The 19,167-nt window shown below is 42.8% G+C and overlaps 1 long non-coding RNA gene across 4 annotated transcripts in view; it reads left to right on the forward strand.

Annotated features, from left to right (window-relative positions):
* Positions 1-19,167, forward strand: part of LOC110403795 — a 101,719-nt gene that overhangs the window by 5,710 nt on the left and 76,842 nt on the right. For 2 of the 4 annotated variants that reach the window (XR_002441833.1, XR_002441834.1), the window contains exons 4-7: positions 2,345-2,585; positions 3,808-4,295; positions 7,491-14,280; positions 18,096-18,440. This is a non-coding gene — a long non-coding RNA (uncharacterized LOC110403795). The other 2 variants (XR_002441835.1, XR_002441836.1) reach the window with 2 other exon arrangements.

The raw sequence follows: 19,167 nt of genomic DNA on the forward strand, positions 1-19,167 counted from the left end.
TACCGCGTTCCTCTTAAAATCTGCTCTACTCCAGCTCCTCCGGTTTATAGCACGGACCCTTGGGCTATGGCAGTCTAGAAAAATCCGAAATAAAATCCTCACTGTTTTCTGGGTATGAATACGCATCACTCCTTCCAATCATAAAAAAAAAAAAAAAAAAAAAAAGAAAAGAAAAATAAAGAAAAAGAAGTTTAGGGCCTCCCAAGAAATACAAGGTTTAGGCCTTCCTGACACACGTTGTTCTTTTTAAAAGAAAACACTCCAGCGTGTCTTTATTGCAAGTACATCATTTTAGGTGCGTTCACTTTGAGTGGAATCACAGGTGGGTGGAAGCAGAAAGCTCTCAAATGTTTGCAATAGCAGTTGCACGTAAACGCTATGATGGTCAGCGTTGCTGTTGTTTTTCACATTAGCAGGCTTATTTACTTCTCATATTTTATTTGCTTCCCCTTAGAAGCGTCATGCTGCTGTAGTAAGAGATCAGGCACAAATAAGTGCTTACACTGAAAATTAAGTTTCTGTAAGTAACTATTTTAAAATGGTTACTTTTATGTTTACTGCTGAAGGATCTCGAGCACTCCTGCCAGAAAGGAAAGTATTTATTATCTCTCTTTTACAGATGAGGAAACTGAGACACTGTGAAATTAAAAGCTTGGGGAAATTAGTACACAGTAAATTACGGTGTGAATTTACTGTGTACTAACCACCCTGCACGAACTCATCAGGCGGACTGGAAAAGAGAAAGGATTAAAGTCCTTTAAATTATCTCGCATTTGCCATGGACAGACAGCTACCACGGATCAGCCCCTTTGGAACCTGCAGCGAGCCGTCCGCAAGGCGAATCCCTTGGAGGAGAGGGCAGAGTCCTGGGCTGTGTGCTGAGCTGCTCATCCCCTGCAGCTTCTTGCTGGAGTTTCTGAGTTGCTAATTTCCCCAGCTGGCCAGACCCGAAGGGGTTTACCTAAAAATCGCAAAGGAAATCTTGAAGTGAAACTCAGATGTCCTTACGGCCTTGAAATCAGAAGCTGTGAGTTGAGGCTTTGAGGGACAGAGGGACTGCAGGCTGCATCCAGGGAGCACGTGGGTTAAACCAGTGAGTTTGAGTGGTGAGATGGGAAGGTGGTCCCATCTATCCTCAGAGCCCCACCATACACCTCCTCCAGCCTTTGCATTGGGTCCGTGTGTGTGCATCCAGGCTGCATGGTGACTTCCTTGCCTAGTCCCCTTCACTCCCAGCAGTGCCATTTCTGGACACAGCCCCAGCAGAGACCTCTGGGCTCGGGAATCTCTGTGAGTGACCTCCTCACCCCGCAGCACACGGTAGGGCCAATGCTGAAGCATCTCTGGCAGGAGATTCCCATTTCCCATTGTTGCTGACCCTAGCTGGGCAGAGGAGATGGAGGGAGCTGGGGCGAGGGTTGGTGGGAAGACAATTACTGACAAGTTTGTTCCACTAATAAACAAAGACATAAATGACGACGCTGTAAAGAAGAAGCAGGATTCTGCGGAGAAAGCCCTAGAGAGACCTAGTGAGGAGAGAGATGTTTAGACGACAGTTTTACATTACACCACTTTGTGAAATATGTGCTATTTTAGCTCCGAGCTGGAGTCCAGTTAGAGCTGCATCAGGACTTAGGAAGCAGAATGTATTTTAATGCCCTGTGAGCAGGAATAGCTGATAACTAGTACATTTAAATGTGAAAAGCAGAACTTTTCTCTGGGGGATGTATTATTTTTTTTTTTTCATATGAATTTAGTCGTTGTAGTTTACATTACAGCTCCAGTGCTTCACTGGCAGTCATTTATCTAATGACTTACATCTTTCAGGCTGCAGAAAATGTAGGATAAGAGAGAGAGAGAAAGGGGTGGTAGAGGGGAAGTTCTTTGTAATTTGCATTTCAGGGCTGAACTTAGGATCATAAATATACAGAAGTTAGAACCTTCCTAATGTCCCTCAGCTATCTTTTTTCCAGAGCATTACAATATGAAAACAGTGGGATTAGGGAACTATATACTTCAATCCTTCTCACTCCCAATCCCTGAAATAAGTGTAAACAGAGCTGGATTTGCTTCTGGTATAGCTGAAATGAAGACAAAGGGGTATGTCTGAGATAATGTATTTTTTTTTTTTGCCTTTAAACCTTAATCATAGAAAATGCCTATCTGTGCTGGAGAAATGGATTGCACGTAATATGAAAACCATCTTTTATAGAGGCAAACCAGACTCGCTAGGATGTAATGTTGTAAAGGAAAAAGTTTCTCGGGTATAATTAACCTGTGGAATGCCCTACTGGGAGATACTCTTGAAGTACTGGTACTAATAGCATCTGTCTTCATAACTCAGGACATCAGTGACTTGCTAGCTGAGACTGAGAAGCAATCTATGGTGTCCTGTCATGCCATGACTGCTGGATGGACAGTGAGGTCACAGTGACTTTTGGAGCGATGGTCACTGCTGGAGCTGGAGTTAAGTTTTGGTTTCCGAAACCAGAAAGGAGGAAGTGGAAGAGAGAGCAGCGTAAGAGCTACCACAAGAATGTGATAAGGAAGAACTGCACATGTGAGAAGTGCTGCCAGGGAGAAAGGTAGGTTATGGTGGTGTTGCCCATATTCCTCAGTTCTCAAACAGATTAGAAGTTACTAATTGAGACGGCAGCTGATGCAAAAGACAGGCAGTTATGTCCTCGCTCTTCTGGAACATCTCAGGTCTTTGAGCCCACATCCTTTGAGGGACGTGCCTTATGCACTGGAGTGTAACTGTGGGTTGGTGTATGTGTGTCTATGGGGTTTGGAGAAGGGCCACCAGATCATGTCTGAATCAAGTTGTTTTACTAAAATGTCAAATCTACTTCACTAAACAAAAGCTTATTTGGACAGAGAGAAAGGTAGAAGCAAGAATGTGGATAAAGGGTCTCTAGAGAGAGAAACTAAGGATAACAGTGTTTGGAGATGAGCTGGACATCTGTTTGGTGCTGTGAGGACCTATACAGCAGTACGTGGTCCAGCAACACTGGTCATCAGGAACTTTAATGCCAAAAACATGAGAAACGTTTGAACTTTAGATGACTCCAGAATTGAATTGCAGTTTAGCAGGTTTTTAAGGCTGGTGCTTTATATATATAAAGCATATATAAATACACACACAGACAATATATATATGTGTGTGTACATATGTATTTTTATATCTACGCTTTAGCTTTTTTCTCTTCAGTCAAATAGATTCAGTAGCTTTCTCTTAAGCTAGAACTAGGGGAGCCTTTTTGGTAGAGAGAGATTTGATGGAGCCATGTGAAGCATCGAGGAGTCTGCATCAGAGTTCTTCAAAGGTTTCATTCAAGGCCAGCTCATCGTTAACCTAAATATTTGATTTGAAGTCATGCTGGTTTCACATGTCATGCTACCCTGGCACCGCGTGAAAGTGGTGAGAGAAGAGACGGGAGGGGGGAACGAGAAAGCAGGGAAGGATTTGGTTATCAAAGCAGAGGACTTAGATTCAAAAGTAATCGACAGAAGGAGATTACTTTGGCTCATAGTCCAGACAGGGGCTCTATCCCAGTAAATAAGCCACCCCCTCATACAGACACAAGCTCCTGTGTGTGCATTACCAGCTTCATGCAGAGACAGGGAGATGGTGCCATCACTTTGCTGCCAACCTGGCCAAACCTCAGGTTTTGCTGAAGCCTGACTCAAGAATATGAATAAAAAGAAATGGTTTTACCCTTTCTGGTCTCACTTACTGCAGGCTGCTAATAATGCCTTATGAGGCCGCTACACAGTTCAATCAATAGTTTGATTTTTCTGCCCTAGAGCTGTCAGAAACACAAGCCCCATGCTCAGCTGGATGAATGAGGACCTGACCACAGAGGTGGAGAGGAAATGTGGGACAATGATGCCTTCTGACTTATGGGAAACTTGGGCACAGATCACTCTTGCTGAGCCCTATCTGCAGCCTTCTCCCATGCCTGCATCGTGCCGAATCCACCAATGATGCTCAGCACCAGTTATTTATTTCCATGTCACCTATGGAAACGTTCAGGTTTGACAAAGGGGGAAAAAAGCGATTCAGCGTCTTTTGACAGAGGAAGGCTGATTTTCATTCGAGACAGAATGGCTCATTTTTACCTTTTTAGCTCCTGGAAGAGTAAAAAGTGAGAGGTCAAACCTGCATCACCATGACAACCCCTGCAGTGAGGAGTTTGAGCAGATGAAGGGGAGTGATAACGGAGCTGAAGTTTCTGCCTGTTCCCGTCATCGCTGGGATTTTTGCTTTTCCTTCTTTCTTCTCCTTAGGCCTTGTAAGATGTGGCCCCCATGCATTTTTTAAGGGTTAAAGGATGATATTGGCTGGTTTATAATGCAGCCACTCTCCATTTGGGATCAGGCCTTGGTATAGCACTGCCTGGTGTTAGCCATTTCAACCATGTGATAGCATCATAAGATGCAGAAGATCAAATATCACCTCACTTGCATTTCCTACTCTAGTGCAGGTACAATATGCCAGCAAGTGCACTCGTATTACCAGGTTTGCATCAAAGGGAGCTGTCATCTCTGCCTTTCCTTGCAGAACCTTTGATATGCACAAATAAGCTCAGTAAAACAGCCCTTCACTGAGGAGAGAAGGGATTGCACTAATGAAGCAATCCAACATAGATTGGGGTCTATGTGCTCAGGGGGGACTGCAGGTGAAACTGGAAGCTTATTTGAGATGCCAAGCTCATCTCCTTATTTCCTAGACCAGCACGAGAAGGAATGTGCAAGAGCAATCTGCAAATAGTTGAGGTTACAGCCCTGAGTCAAAATGAGTGAAACTGAAGTGACACAAACAATCCTCCAAATTCCCTTCTACCTAGAAACTGAGCCTAGTCCAGTGAGGGGATGAACGTCGAAACAACAACAAAAAACAGGCTACACATTTTTCCAACTTTTTTTTTTTTCTGTGTATTTACTAAATCCTGTATTGCCCTAAGATGAGAGGCCCTCTGACTCAGAATACACCTCCTTTAAGTTGCACGTGTAGCACCTGCAACAGGTTGTCCTCAAACCCCATCTAGAGCCTCCAGATGCTCTTTTGAACATGAAGCTTCTTTGGAGACTTCTTGAGTTAGAAGCATCCTTTTGTTGTGCAACCAACACTCTGGTTGTGCTTGCAACAAAAAATGAAAGAGGACAAGAAATGCCAAGGCAGATATTCCAGTGTCAGGGACATTAATTTTGCTGGAAGATCTATCTCAGAGTCATGAAACCTCAGTGAAATTTATACAGTCATCAGTCAGTTATGCAGAGAGAAGGAACAGTCAGAGTTAGCACTAAAAAATTTTTCAGTGAATATAAAATCTCCAGCTGAATCTGTTCTCTGTGTCCAAAGGATTACGCTGGAGCTTTCTCAGAGGCGATAAATTACTACGTTTGTACTTCTTGAGGGGTTTCTTAGATCTTCTTCCAAAGCGGTGGACACAGCCCTAGTGTCAGGATGGAGCCCATCAACCAAAGAGGTAAACTGCGAGGAAAGAGCGCGGCTATGGTTGGCTTACCACGAGATCTTGGACAATAGCTACATTAACATACCTACTCAGCAGGAAAGCAGAGCTGAGCTATTGGGATCGCAGATAAATCAAAGCAAATCTGAGCGACAGTGATATGATGTTGCAATAGTAATTCACTCCTGATGACGATTGAGAAGAGAAAGCCAATTCAGAGTTTCACAAGCGTACAGCGCTGTGGGACAGTATGAAAGAAAATAATCAGTTCAGATGGAAAGAAAGTGGAGGTTATCAATTGCATAAATAGAGGCCTGGCAGAAAACAGACGAGATAATTTCTGCACAGGCCTTGGATTATAATCTGTGTTTAGACAACCGATTTATGAACTGCTGGACACTTGCATATTAATCAACACATCTGAAAAATTAGGTTAAATATGAAACCCCTCTATGCGAGAGCATTGCGACAACATTGATTTAAACAAGATGTTGGAGCATGACAGAAAGTGCAATTTTATCCTGACAATGATGAGCCAGAAACCTCAGCTTTCCTCTTCCTGTGATGTGACTGGGCTCTCTTCAGTCAAATTTGCACATTCGTTATGGTCTTGGAGAGGGGCAGAGCTCCCGTCTGCTGGTGCAGCTCCGACAAAACTCCTTTTGGGAGCTCATTCTTTGTGGACAAAATAATAAATGCCAATCGCCTTGGCACTAGATCACTCGGATGCTTTAATTACATTTATTTTATTTTTATTCCTCTCCACAACTCTGCTCAGACGTATTCAGCCACAGGGGAGTCAATGAAATCTGATGCTGGTTTGAATTTACTAATAACTCCCTGAAAATCAGAATATTTCAATGTGAGAATGTTCTGAAAACAACTTGCAACAATCTCCAGCTTTGCACCCCTGCATCCCCCAAAGAAAAGGAGAAAACTTAAATTATAGAGCTTTATTTTACACTTTACTTGGGTAATGTTTGAACATAAAATGATACCTGGCAACTGCGTTTTCTTTGAAATTGCATATTTAACATTGTAGATGATGTGGGTGGAGCTCGTAAAGTGTGAAAGATTTTAAGAAAAGAACTTTCCTATGGCATTAGAGTACTTGGTTCCAAAGAAAGCAAGCCCAGGAGAGGCCAAGGGACTAGCACAGAAAGTGTGAAATACCATGTTCAAAATGGAATTACCTTAATCTCCAGAGAAGAAAACCACAAACAACGCATTTCTTTTCAGAGCTACTCACGTGTACCCTTCATCCATAAAGACGCTGGCATGGCAAGCAAATATTGCTGTCCAGAGGTTAAAGTTCAAATGCATCACTTGAGTCAATGAGGAGTTCCACCAGGGCAGGATGAGCCATTTCCTTTGGGAGTGGTGACGATGGGGTGGGGTGGGGTGGGGTGGGGAGAGACGTGGGTGTGTGGTGTCGGATGCAGACACAGCCCTTGTACAGCAATTACCATAAAGTTTAAATAAATACAATAGCCTAATTTCGCATGGAAGTACACTTTAATTAAGTCGCTGCAGAACAATGAGCTGCTTCCATAAGAGCTGTGAAAATCATCACAAGGGACTGTCCAGAGGAAGAGAGAAACAAACAAGAGAAGCTCTCTTTGTATAGAAAATATGCACAGGAAGTATGTTGAAAAGCTGCTCCCAGTTAATTTGCTTAGGAAGAATTAATAACAAACTCCAGCCTTTTGCTCTGTTTTTTCTCTCTATCCCAAAGCCCCATCATGGTTACCAGGCTGAGGGAGACGCAACTCATTTGCAGAGTAATGCCAGAGCATCACAGCATATTGGGTGTGATGTACACCAGTGAGCTTAGCCAGGTTGAGATGAGTTGCAAGGTAAACGCTAGATGTATAAGGAAAAAACCCACCCTTCCAAAATATTTGTGATGCGTTCATCCTGTCAGTATGGTCAGATATAGAGTTTAATAGGAGGTTCTAGGGGAACATCACATTTTCCATTGCTTTCTTTAATTTTTTTTATTTCTTTAATTAGGTCCGAGTTCCTGTTGCACTGGAACTGCTTCCTGAAAGCAAACAAATCTGCCTGATTGTTTCTACCAAACCCTGGAGGCTTGAGCACAGGCAAACACAGGTAAGTTTAGCCTTTGTTCATCATCATTGCCTTCCTGAAACCAGGATACCCAGTGAAGGCCAGTTCAGCAGCCAGGAGTCCCATCAGCCATATTGTAGCTTGGAACAACTTTGGGCTCAATAACACCTACAGAACCTGTTGGGATGTTCCCTAAATCCTAGCCAGATGTAAACTCTCCCAAAATGAGGGTAACAGCAGCCTGATGTTTCCAAAACATGATTTTGCCTTGAAGCCTCGGTGAGTAATGGGTATAAATTACCAGTGGTCTACTTATTTTTTATTTTGCCTCGTGGTATATTATTGGTTATTCTTCTGCCAACTGATAGCTTGCAGCTATGCAAGCCTCAGACAGGCAGGCTAGATCTAGGGAAGCACAAAACCACATGATGCTTGTCTTATATCTAGATTGTAAATGCTTTGGCCAGGAACCGCCTTTGTTTGCTTTTTTGTTGTTTTTTTGTGTAGCTAGGTAACGTAGCTTGGCCAACACCATGACAGTTGTCTTGGGCATGGCTGCACTGCAACCGGAAAGTCATCACCCGTAGACAATCAGCCCTCAGTGCATGCAAGTTTCTGATGCTTGTTTGAGAGTTGAAGCACTTGAGGAGATTTAATCAAAATCTGAATACATGTGACTGAAATTGGCTCTCTGTGATTATTTATACAAGTAAATCTCTGCCTCTCAGAAGTTCCCAGAAATCAAATGCCAGCCTCGTCTGATCATTTTTTTTAAAGGAGTAAATATTTGTTGAAAATTCTTTGCTATATTAATTTTGCTCTGCTGCCCTGATAGGGGTGAGGAGAGACTCCTGGTGTGCATCAATCAGCCTTCAGTGAAGAGGGACCAAAATAGCTCATTACGTGGTCCGTAACGTGCTATCCTCAGAACGAAACCCAAACTTTTCAGGTATCCTAGCTAAGATTTTAAAGTAGCTCATTTTTCCTCATACGTCTGCATAGCCAGTTAAAATCTTCCAGGAAATGTTCCTCATTTCAACACTAGGTACGTCAGGTACAGGTATTTTAAGCAGGAGGTAGTTTAAGCAGAGTGACACATATTTCCATGTTTTCCTAACCCCCACTTGAAAGCACATCTGCCAGTAAGTGGTTTGTAACTTGACAGTCAGCCATAGCTATTTTTTCAATGCTGTATAATGTTCTCATTCCCTGTTGCTGACCTTTTTTTTTTTTCTTTCACTTTCTCTTTTTCTTTTTTTTTTTTTGTGGTAACCCTTTTACCTTCTTTTCCCCCGCTCAGACCCATTAGCAGGATGTTGTGCAATATGGTGCTTGTCATCTGTTTCAAAGACACAGTGATGAGATACAGGTATGCCAGATGGATAAACCTAGTGTGACTAATTATTGTGTATTTGCCTTTAATTATTATCATTTATTACCAGAGAAAAGACAATAGAGGTTCTCAGACTCGGAAGGGAATGTCGGCAGAAGGGGATTGTTTTCTTTTTGGTTTTTTTTTTTTTTCCAAGAGAGTGGTACATCAGCAAGAAAAGTTTTCTTCCTGAGGAGAAATGTAAGTAAATGTTTAGACAAGAGAAGTCAACATGACCCATGCAAGGCTCACCTTCCCCTGACATACTTGAGAATCGGGTATCTCACAGGTAATAGTTTATTTGTCATTATAAACAACTTTTCCTTTGCTTGAATGTGCATAATGAATATATGGGTATTCTTCAGTCATCTGCATGGGTATTTGCCCTGAGAGAAATGAAACCTGTAAGTCCCTAAGTTGTAATGTTTAAGTAAATTAGTCTCAGGGTAGCAAATATCATTAAAGATTTCAGTGCCATCAGGCTGAGCCTCACAGTCTTTGGATTGAATTTGCCTCCATATTTGACCCTAGCATATAGGATCTCTCTGGTGCTTGGCATATGTGTAGACTTTTATCTTTCAGGTATTATAACCTTATTATCACTAACTGTCCTTCAAAAATGCATAAAAAACTTTTAAAAATAAAGAGGATATCTCTGTTGCATCTCTGTTAGCCTAGGCCAGGCACTTTGCTCAGCTCAGGATCTACAGCCAGGCATGCTGGACTACTTTGAGGATCATAGAATTATAGAATGTCTTGGGTTGGAAAAAACCTTAAAGACCACTGAGTTCCAACCCCCGGCTGTGGGCTAGTTGTCCCCCACCAAATCAGGCTGCACAGAGCCCCATCCAACCTGGCCTTGAGAACCTCCAGGGATGGGGCACCCACAACTGCTCTGGGCAACCTGAATTAAAGGTTGATATCATTAGAAAACTTTTGGAAATGTTATTAATATGGCCCCCAAAGCTGCTTTCATTTTACAGCTGAATCATCTATTATTTACTAGCGCAGGAAGGATTATGATGGCTCATAATTTTGATCTTCTTGCTTATGGGGCACAGCACTTTAATTTGGGAGCAGCCATACTGATTTGGTAAATAGACTGAGGAAGAGCTTCAGACGTGGGCTTTAAAATTCATGAGGATCTGATTTAGTACATCTTACACTGATATTTTTTGCATATTGACTCTATGGCTAAGTCACGTCATAACCTAGAGAACCAGTTTTACACCATGATCTATCGTAGATACTATAAGGCATAATCAGTGTTGCTCATCTGCTGAAATATTTCTATATATAGTATTTGTCAGAAGAATACATCCAAAGCTACTAAAAGAAACAAAGTCCGTACATGGACGATTTACAAACAGGAGAAAGGGCTAATTTTGCCACTGTTTGCTCTGAATAGCTTACCCAGATTACAGGCCAATTTTGTTTTGGACAGAAATATTTTCCATCGCAGGGTCTGCTAAAGTCAACAGAGTGCTATTCCTTTGGCTGCAGGATGGGCTGAAGGCTGGGTTGTATTTTGGGATTGGCAGCTCTGTCCATCTCTCTTTAACCCATTTAACCGCAGATTGATTGGGACTTTACTGAGCACTTAAAATTCTGTGATTGCCTTGATTGTGGACTCCCACTCCTAAACCTATTGCAATGTTCTTAATATATAGCAATAAAAAGCTGCCCCTGATAACCAAAAAATATTGTATTAAGTTGACAGACCGGGTATTAAAAACGCAGAACCAGCCTAATGAAATAACTTGCCTTTGGTTGCAAGAACCTTCATCGTAAGAAGATTTAAGGCTAATCTGACTTGGAGCTGCTTCATTCCAATTATTTTTTCAGGAATTTTGGGGGCTTTATTTTTCTTTTCAACATCATTATTCAGTCTTGACAGTTCTTATTTTGTTAATTTTTTTTGCATATTGAGTAAATGAGAAATCAGTTCACAACAATTCTTAAGGAGAAATGAAATGCCCAGTAATCCAATTTTGATCAAAATGCATCTTTGCTTTTCAGGGACCAACCAGCCTGTGCAGTTATCTCCACATGCACAGAGTTGATAATAAAGCAAAGTAAAGCTCACATTCTTTTCCCAGTGAGAGAAAATCTCACGTGGTGGGAACGGGGCATTGTTCAGCTGGAGAACAATGTGCTATTCCCCCAGCGTGTGGCAAAGCAGAGAATGACAAGATGATTTCTCCCTGTGCTTCTACTTTTGTTTCATAAATGTTTACAGGCCCAGAGTAAGCCTTTTCTTCACCCTAGCTGGGTGGTTCTCTTTCCTGGAAACCTTTCTTTCTCTCTCTCCTGATGCCTTGTGTTTGCAGAAGATAGCTCACTACTGCAGCACTTTTCCCAAAAGCAGCCTTGAGAAGAAGAGACAGATGCAGCTGTCTTCACAGGCCTGTTTTAAAGCTCCTCCACCTTCCGTTTCAGTATCCATTGCCACTTGGTTTTGCAGAAAAATCCCACAAAACAACAAACACAGAAGAAGACAAAATGCATCACAAAAATACAATCCCTTTCCAAAGAGAGTCTGCACAAACAAGCCTTGTGTGTCTCACATGGCACATGGAGGTATTCCCATAATCCATGGTTGGTTTTGTTTTTTTTTTTGGAATTGTGCTGGCTTCAGTGATTCCTGCTTAGTCCCTAACTGGTTTTTATTCACCTTTGCCCTTTAGAACTTATAACTAAAGGAGCCACTGCATTCCTGTTGTGCAACATCAGCAAAATTGGTGGCTTTGAAATGTTTGCTTGCAATCAAGCAAAGCTGCTCCACTTCTCCTGTAAATGTTCCTTCCCACCACCCTTTTCCTCACCAACTCCTCCTAATTATTGAACAGGCTTTTCTCCTGTCCGTTTTTCTCTGCCATCGGTTTACTTTTCCACATTCTCAGAGTTCTCAAATGTGTTTATGCTCCTTCTGACTTGCAATGGCCATGTGTTGATGTTGCTTCAGATGAATAAGCAGTGGAGAGAAAAATAAATGGTTTGAGGAACTCTGTATGAAGTACATGAATAGTTACTGGATGGAGGTGTTGGATGGGTATGGATGAATAAGTATATGAAAGGAGGTATTGGCTGATAGATATATGAATGGAGGCAGATGCGTTGCATCTTGGTGTTATCTTCCATTGGGATCTCAAAGCACTTGGAATCTCTGCTGAATTCTTTTTAGATTACTCCACCTGAGCTATGGTGCAACTAGATTTATGCTGCTTAATGAGCTGATTCCAGGGTTGAGAGTAGCCTTTGGATTTCCTGGCTTCCCATTAATGCCGCAGTATTTTATCTGTATTTTAAAGGGCTCTAGCAGCTTAGAAAAATAACAACTGTCCATTAGTTCAAGAGAAGGCAGTGCAAAGGGGATTTTTCTAGGAGGAGGCAGAGTATTGAATAGCAACAAGTTTTATCAACTGACAGAGCTTATTTCCCAGGTGTTCGTCAGTGTATCACCCATCTGTTTAAACCTCTTGGGATTCTGAGCCCATAGGATTCTGCAAAGAAGGTTGTAACAGAGCAATGCACTCCTGTGCACTCCGAATGGAAGCTAGCCACACACTTGAGTCTGGGTTGTCGCATGAAGCAAGTATTAGATGCAAGAATCCGTTGTTCAGTAATCATCTTGACTTTATAAGTAACAGCCAGTTGTTTCCTAAAGGGGAAGATGAGAGACATAGCGCATCAGTATGGGATGTTATGAAAAGGATCTCTCCCTAGACTGATAGTAAATGGCTTCTTTTCCATGGCACTAGGAAACAGCCATGCTTATAACTGAAAAATATGGACTTTTCAAACATATTCTGTTGCCTTTCCAAGTTACCTTTATTTTCCTTTACCCAGCACTTGTTACTTTCTTGCTTGTATCTATTCTTTTCAAGACAACTCGTGGTATCTTCTCTCTTCATCCTTTCTATTTTCCTCACCATCTAACCTTAGAGCATTCCTCTTTTTTCTCTCTGAAAATCTGCCTGCTGGTATTTTCCATGAATCCATCTGCATTGAATTATTTATAGTTACAATAAAGTCTGCTTTTGTCTAATGTTTATTTTCTTTAATAACAAGAAACATGGGGAAAATGTTCCAAAGATCCAAAAAAGGACTTGACTTTTCCTGGACGCTAGGCAACGGTAGCCAAAAAGCACAAAACAAGCCATAGGATGTTCGTAAGATGCCTTCTAAAAATAATAATACTTAGTACTTTAGTATCTAAAGTGCTTTTTTGCCTTCATTATATTTCCCAAATCTGGGCCTTGGTTATATTGTTGTCATGTCACTCTAAAGGCTGCAGTAGACAGGGAGCTACTGCAGAGGCAGCCAGGAGCAATAAGCAGATGGATACAGCTGATGAGGCCAGGCTTCTGCTACCTTTTCCTTGTCCTAAGTGTTTTATATAGGTTATGGAACTCCCTCATGCTGGTCGTTCTTGGCCAGTGGTTTTATCTTGTGTCTGGTAGAGCAAACAATGTATCTTACTTATTGAGTCATTGCTATTTCTTTGTTACCTTTTACTGCTCGTTTGAATTGAGTTTTCATTATGATTTAAAGGCTTTTCCCATCGTCTTTTCCAGTGGACGGTTTATGTTTTTCATATACCTCTTTTTCTCTTCAATTATGTGAGTCATGCAAGCATTTCCCCTTGAACACTTTCCAGCACCCCCCACCCCATACCTCACCCCTCCATGTCCTCCTCATTTACTCAGCTCCATTCTCTTCTGTGCTTCCTGCACTGCCTACAGTGATTGCACTTAGTGTGGATGCTGTGGGGGAGGGAATATGGAAAGGGAGAAGGTAAAGAAAGGACTTCTGAGGAACCTGCACGAGCTGAAACATGACAAAGGCTGAAGTTATAAATGATAGGAGGAAAAGAAGAGAGGAGCAAGTTAAAGTCAAGGTCCTGAGTGGCAAGAGACACCCTCAGCATGGATCAGCATGGAGGTATGTTGGATACTGTTCTCCAGAGGGAGCAAGGAGGAGGAGACAAGAGCTCAGGTGATGAGGTCCCTGCTCCCCGCTCCACCTGCCTAAAGCAAAAGCCAGAGGGTAAGGCTCACGGAGCCCTCCTTACCACCCTCCTGGCAAAAGGTTACTCAGGTTGTAAGGGTGGTTATTTTTTTCTCTCAATCATTCTGTTTCCTTCTCTATTCCACACCCCTCAACTACTTGCATTATTGCTATTTCTTGTGTAAAACGTACCTTTACTGCTTCTGTTCCAGCTCCAATGCTTAAACCACAGGAGAAAAGTAGGATGCTGGTACCACAGAAGTAGTGTGCTCCAAACTTCGGGCTGTACCTACTGTCCGGGGATGAAATCTGCCACCAGGACTTGCAATACATAGTCCTGTGCTCCCCAAGGTGAGTTATGGCTGTGAACACCACCCCTCTTTCTGAGAGCATCTTTTAAGTGTGTTTGCCTCATAAACACTTGCCATCAAACAGCCTAAGAGACAAGCCCTCGGAGACTGGCAGCTCCAAAAATCAGCCCCCCCAGACTCTCTGAAACTTGAGTCATTTGCATTAAAAGGTACCTGGATGCAGAACACCTGAGCTAGATGAGCTGCACATCGGTGGCACCATACCTAGTTCTATATTTGTTTTTCGCCCTTGCCTACTTTAGCTGATCTCTAGATATCAAATTGTGATGGAGCAAATGCAGTAAAATGGCCATAGGACAGAAAATCCTGCCTGAAGTTCTCCCGCAGCTCATCCAGAACTAGAAGATGCACAATTCAATTAAAAGAAATACAAAGTTTTCCTCTTTTCACCTTGCCGCTTTTCCCATCTCTTCTGCGTTTCATATACCCATATATATATAAAAATAAATACACGTACGCACGCGCATACACACATACACGCACAAACCCACCCCTCCCCTTTCCAATCCTTCCTTTAAGGTTTAATTTAACAATAACATTTGCGATCGGGGTCCTGAGCATCTCAAGGGCATTGCGCTTGAAATTGCACACACTCCGCACCATTTATCATAGCCTGACATGTGTCATGTTCCAGACTGCAGCTCCAAGAGGTTACAGCTCACGACTGCTCCTTTGTTGATCAGCTGCCGAGACAACTGAGGCACCTTTCTTTCTTTTTTTCTTTCTTTCCTTCTTTCATTTTTTTTTTATTATTAAAGCTGCACCATCCTCTTTTCAAAAGGTTTGTTGTGACACAATAGAGAAAGCAAACAAATCCTTCTCCACTGTCTGCAGCCTCCCCTTCTAATCTTTGTCAGCACCAGGTCAGACCCCCTTTACCATGGGTTTGATAGGAGAGCCTGTGATGGTTAATATTACTGCTTAATATCGACTGTGGGGTGCATAAGCTCTTTTCCAGTTACCTTTCTACTCCAGAGCACTGCTAAGAGCTACAGATAACAAATACAGAGTTAAGGGAGTCCTCAGATGTTTTCCAGTGGCAAAATGCAGGCAAGGTTTTGCCAAAACAGTGAGCTTCTTCCATTGCAGAGCTTCAGTCTTGCAACTCTGGGGAAATTATTTTTTTCTCCTGCAGTGCTTCTGCTTCCTTTTCTCAACTCCTTCTCCTCACTTCATTGCTGTCTTGCAGAGCTTTCGCTTCCTGCAATGCGCTTGAGACCCGCATGCATCTTTGAAGAAATGATGCCTACTGCGATTCAAGGAAGCAGGCTGTTCATAAGGCATAGTGACGAGCGCTACTGAATCGTGTTCATAAATCACTTGTAGACCTTCTGCCAATCACCATCCAATCAGCACTCGTACAGGATATGAGCGTGGATGTTATCGCAATTTAATGGGTCAGGGATGCAAGGTGCTATTGAAAGAAGTGAGGTTCAATAGCAGTCTAGCATCTGAACAAAAGAAGATTTTCGCTGTATTTTTCTGTGTTCTAGAGAAGTTATGCGTGTCAGGTGAGCTAGTCATTTCTTTCGTAACCATTTGAAAACCAACATGACTTTAAGGCAAGAAATGCTGAGCTAGAGCTGATGCCTCCATTTCCTCTCCCTGTTTTCAAATTCAGGTCTGTCCTGGAAGACTCAGAGCTCAAATGTTCAGGTCCTAAAGCTTGGCTGTGTTTTGGAATGATATTTGATCTTTCAGAATCCTATTCCCCTCTGAGCTCTAAATCACGCAATGTTCATCGCCACCTGTTAGCATCAAGCACAGCCTCTGGAGACACAGTTGGGGTTGCCTTACGTTCTCCATTTCTTAGCTCTTGCTGATGGATATTTTTGGAGGTTTCCTTGGCTTTAGAGGCTTTTGATTAATAAGAAGTGCCAGATGGGAAGGCTCAGCTACTACCACCACATTCATGTCACATGCCGATTAGATTCACAAATGGAGCTTTTTTTTTTTTTTTTGCCCCTTGCTGTCAAGATTTGGCACTCCATCCTTCATTGTGTGTTCATCACAGCCACCCACCGTGATCCCCTTTGCCTTCCAGTTTAGCATGGTTTTCTTTTGTAGCTCAACCAAAATGGCACTTTTCTGTGTGAAGCTGGCTCTTCTTCTCCCTTTGTAGAGTTTCATGGCCATAGCTGGGTAGTCCCACACTCTCAGCATCCCCTCTGAGCTGCACCACGTGGCGCTGGCTCCCCTTACATCGCCTTCCTGACCTTGACTCCTGCTTGATCCCTGCTGGCACTGCGGGGATGATGTACTGCTGCCAGCTGGGACGGCACAACGCCACGGCAGGGCTCAGCCAACTTTCAGTCACATAACTCTCCCTGTCCCAGGGAATGCGGCCACCTGCACAGCCTTGCCTTCAAGGATAGAAAAGGATTTGCAAAAAAGTGAGACAAGGCGCAGAGCACTGCCACGCATAAAGGCAGAGATCACCATAAATGTTGCTGCCCCATCGGTTTGCCACCTTCAGCAAGGACCTGATGCTGGCACTATTCCTCTGCCCCCAAGCAGAGAGAAAGCTTAATACTGATGGGCTGCACAGACTTGAGCATATGTAATGGCTCTCCACAGCTCCTAGTGAGACTTACTCTGGGTATTTAAGAGGGTTGGAGCCACACTATTTATGGAGGGGTTGTGCCCCAGGTGCTCTCTCTTTTTAGGACAGCTGTTCACATGAAAGCTGCTATTGGTGTTTTAATTCCTTGCTCCAGAAAGCACAGTGGCCAGTCTAACTCGTAGCAGTTTTAAATGTAAGGTAAATAATCTTAAGGGTGTTTTGTGGATTTGTAGAAAGAAGTAGGGACGCTACAGGAATTAAAAATCAGAACTTATTTTATTGTCAACCCCCCCCCCCCCAAAAAAAAAAAACAAAAAAAACCCTTAATCTCTCCCACCTGCAACAAGAGATTCTCAAGATAGTATTGCTCAGAAATGAGTTTTCTTTGGGCTGGGATGCACAGATACTCTGAGCATAATAGAAACATGATGAAGAAAGTGGCTCACACAGCAATCAGACAAGCGGTCAGTGCTCCAGCGGAGACTGTCCTCTGAATATCTCAACCATGAAACAGTGCTATGAGTGGATTCAGAATTGGCTGAACATCCTGGTCTCCCTCTGGAAGGAAATACGGCTACAGCAGCCTCTATTTATTGAGATGGCATTGGGGGAGCCTGGAAGTTAATTGGCTCCTCGGATACGAAGAATAAATGTAACCTTGAGTCCCTCTGCTAATAAGAAAAGGAGATAACCACCAAGCCCTGCAACATATAAATAAGTGGAGAACCAATAATGACTTCAAAAAAGTATTTAAATGCAATCAGAACTGCTTGAGACATCAGAGGAAAGAATAATGGTGTGTGTACAGTAGACACAATGTAGATTACGATTTATAACAGGATACAGGATGCAGCCAGCACTTGATTAGGGGACCGTGTTACAAATTTTTCAGCATATGTCCTCTGTTTTTCTTTGCCTTGGCATAGATGGCTGGGCACTGCTGGTAAGTAAATCAGATCATCAGAAAATGCCCATGTTGATGAGGATTGAAGGATCCAAGGAAATTAACTTGACTTGTATTTTAGACGGTTCTGCCATATCCATTCCTTGCCCAGAGCTGTCAACTGGGAGAGTCGTGCCTTCTCACAGCTTTAATCAGAGATAAAAATTATCGCTAGTACATGAATATGTTCATCATAAAGTCAGTGGAGGGCACTGATTCTCAGCACAGAGTTCTGCGTGTCTCACACTAAGACATGTCATAAACTGATGTGTTTTTTTTCTCTGAACAGCACCCTCATGCTCAACACATTGCCCCGCTCATCCCCAGATACGCACAGAGCCTGGGCAAGGGGACGTCCTCCAGGATGAAGCATGGAGAGCTCCTGCTACTGAGCCTGTAAGACCTTATAGCTCCTTGTGTGTCTGCTTGCTGTGCCTTGGCTGCATAGGAGCTGCTCACCTGATTGCTAGGGATGAAGTCAGGAATGAATTCCTTCCCTCCATCTGGTCACAAAGGCTGCTTCGTCCATCTTCTGTGATTCAAGGCTTGGTCTCCCTCCTGGATGTGTTCACAGCCACACTCCCTGCTGTTCTTGGGACCTGACACATCAGCATGGCTCTCGACCTCTCCTCATGTAAGTTGTGCTCTGCAGTGGGTTGGGGGAGGCTGTGACACACCATTTCTTATGGACAGCCAGGCTATGATAAATGGAGCACTATTCCTGGTTTGGGTAATCCTTTCCACTTCTAAACGTATTTTCCTTGCTGTCCTTGTAACCCACAATCCATAGAGCATCCTAAATTAAAGAAATCAACACCAGAAAGAAAACCAACAAAATCAGGAATGCGACAGGCAGAGGAGTAAAGCAGAGAGTAAATGGTTGACAGGGGATGTTTATGTGTCACACTGTGTTATTTTGGCTGCTCTGCTTGTCCAAATCCCCCTAGGAAACATGGAGAGCACAGGCAGCTAAATGAAGGCTTCTCGCAGGGCAGGGGCTGGCCGGATTGCAGTGTGCGTGCAGACTGGTGTGGGTATAGTGGTGTGTATGGTGGGGAGGAGGGAAGCTTGTCATTGTGTTTTCTTTCTGGACAGGCATAAACACTCCTGTTTATTTCCAGCATGCCATCTAAATTCAAAATTAGCATAAGCTGATGATGTTAATTGAATTATATGCATGCAAGCAGTGCTTTATGAAAGGTAAGGGACATAAGGTCATTCCCCTAAGGGCCTCCAGGGAGCAAGTACCCATCTGAGATAATATTGAGATTGGCATAGTTGGGTATAAAACCACTTCCAAGTCTGAAGAAATTGAGTTCTTTGTCATTAGGAAAAAAAATTTCCTATTAATACTGTAATTC

Source organism: Numida meleagris, chromosome 9 (genome assembly GCF_002078875.1).
Source record: "Numida meleagris isolate 19003 breed g44 Domestic line chromosome 9, NumMel1.0, whole genome shotgun sequence".
Lineage (NCBI taxonomy): Eukaryota > Metazoa > Chordata > Aves > Galliformes > Numididae > Numida > Numida meleagris.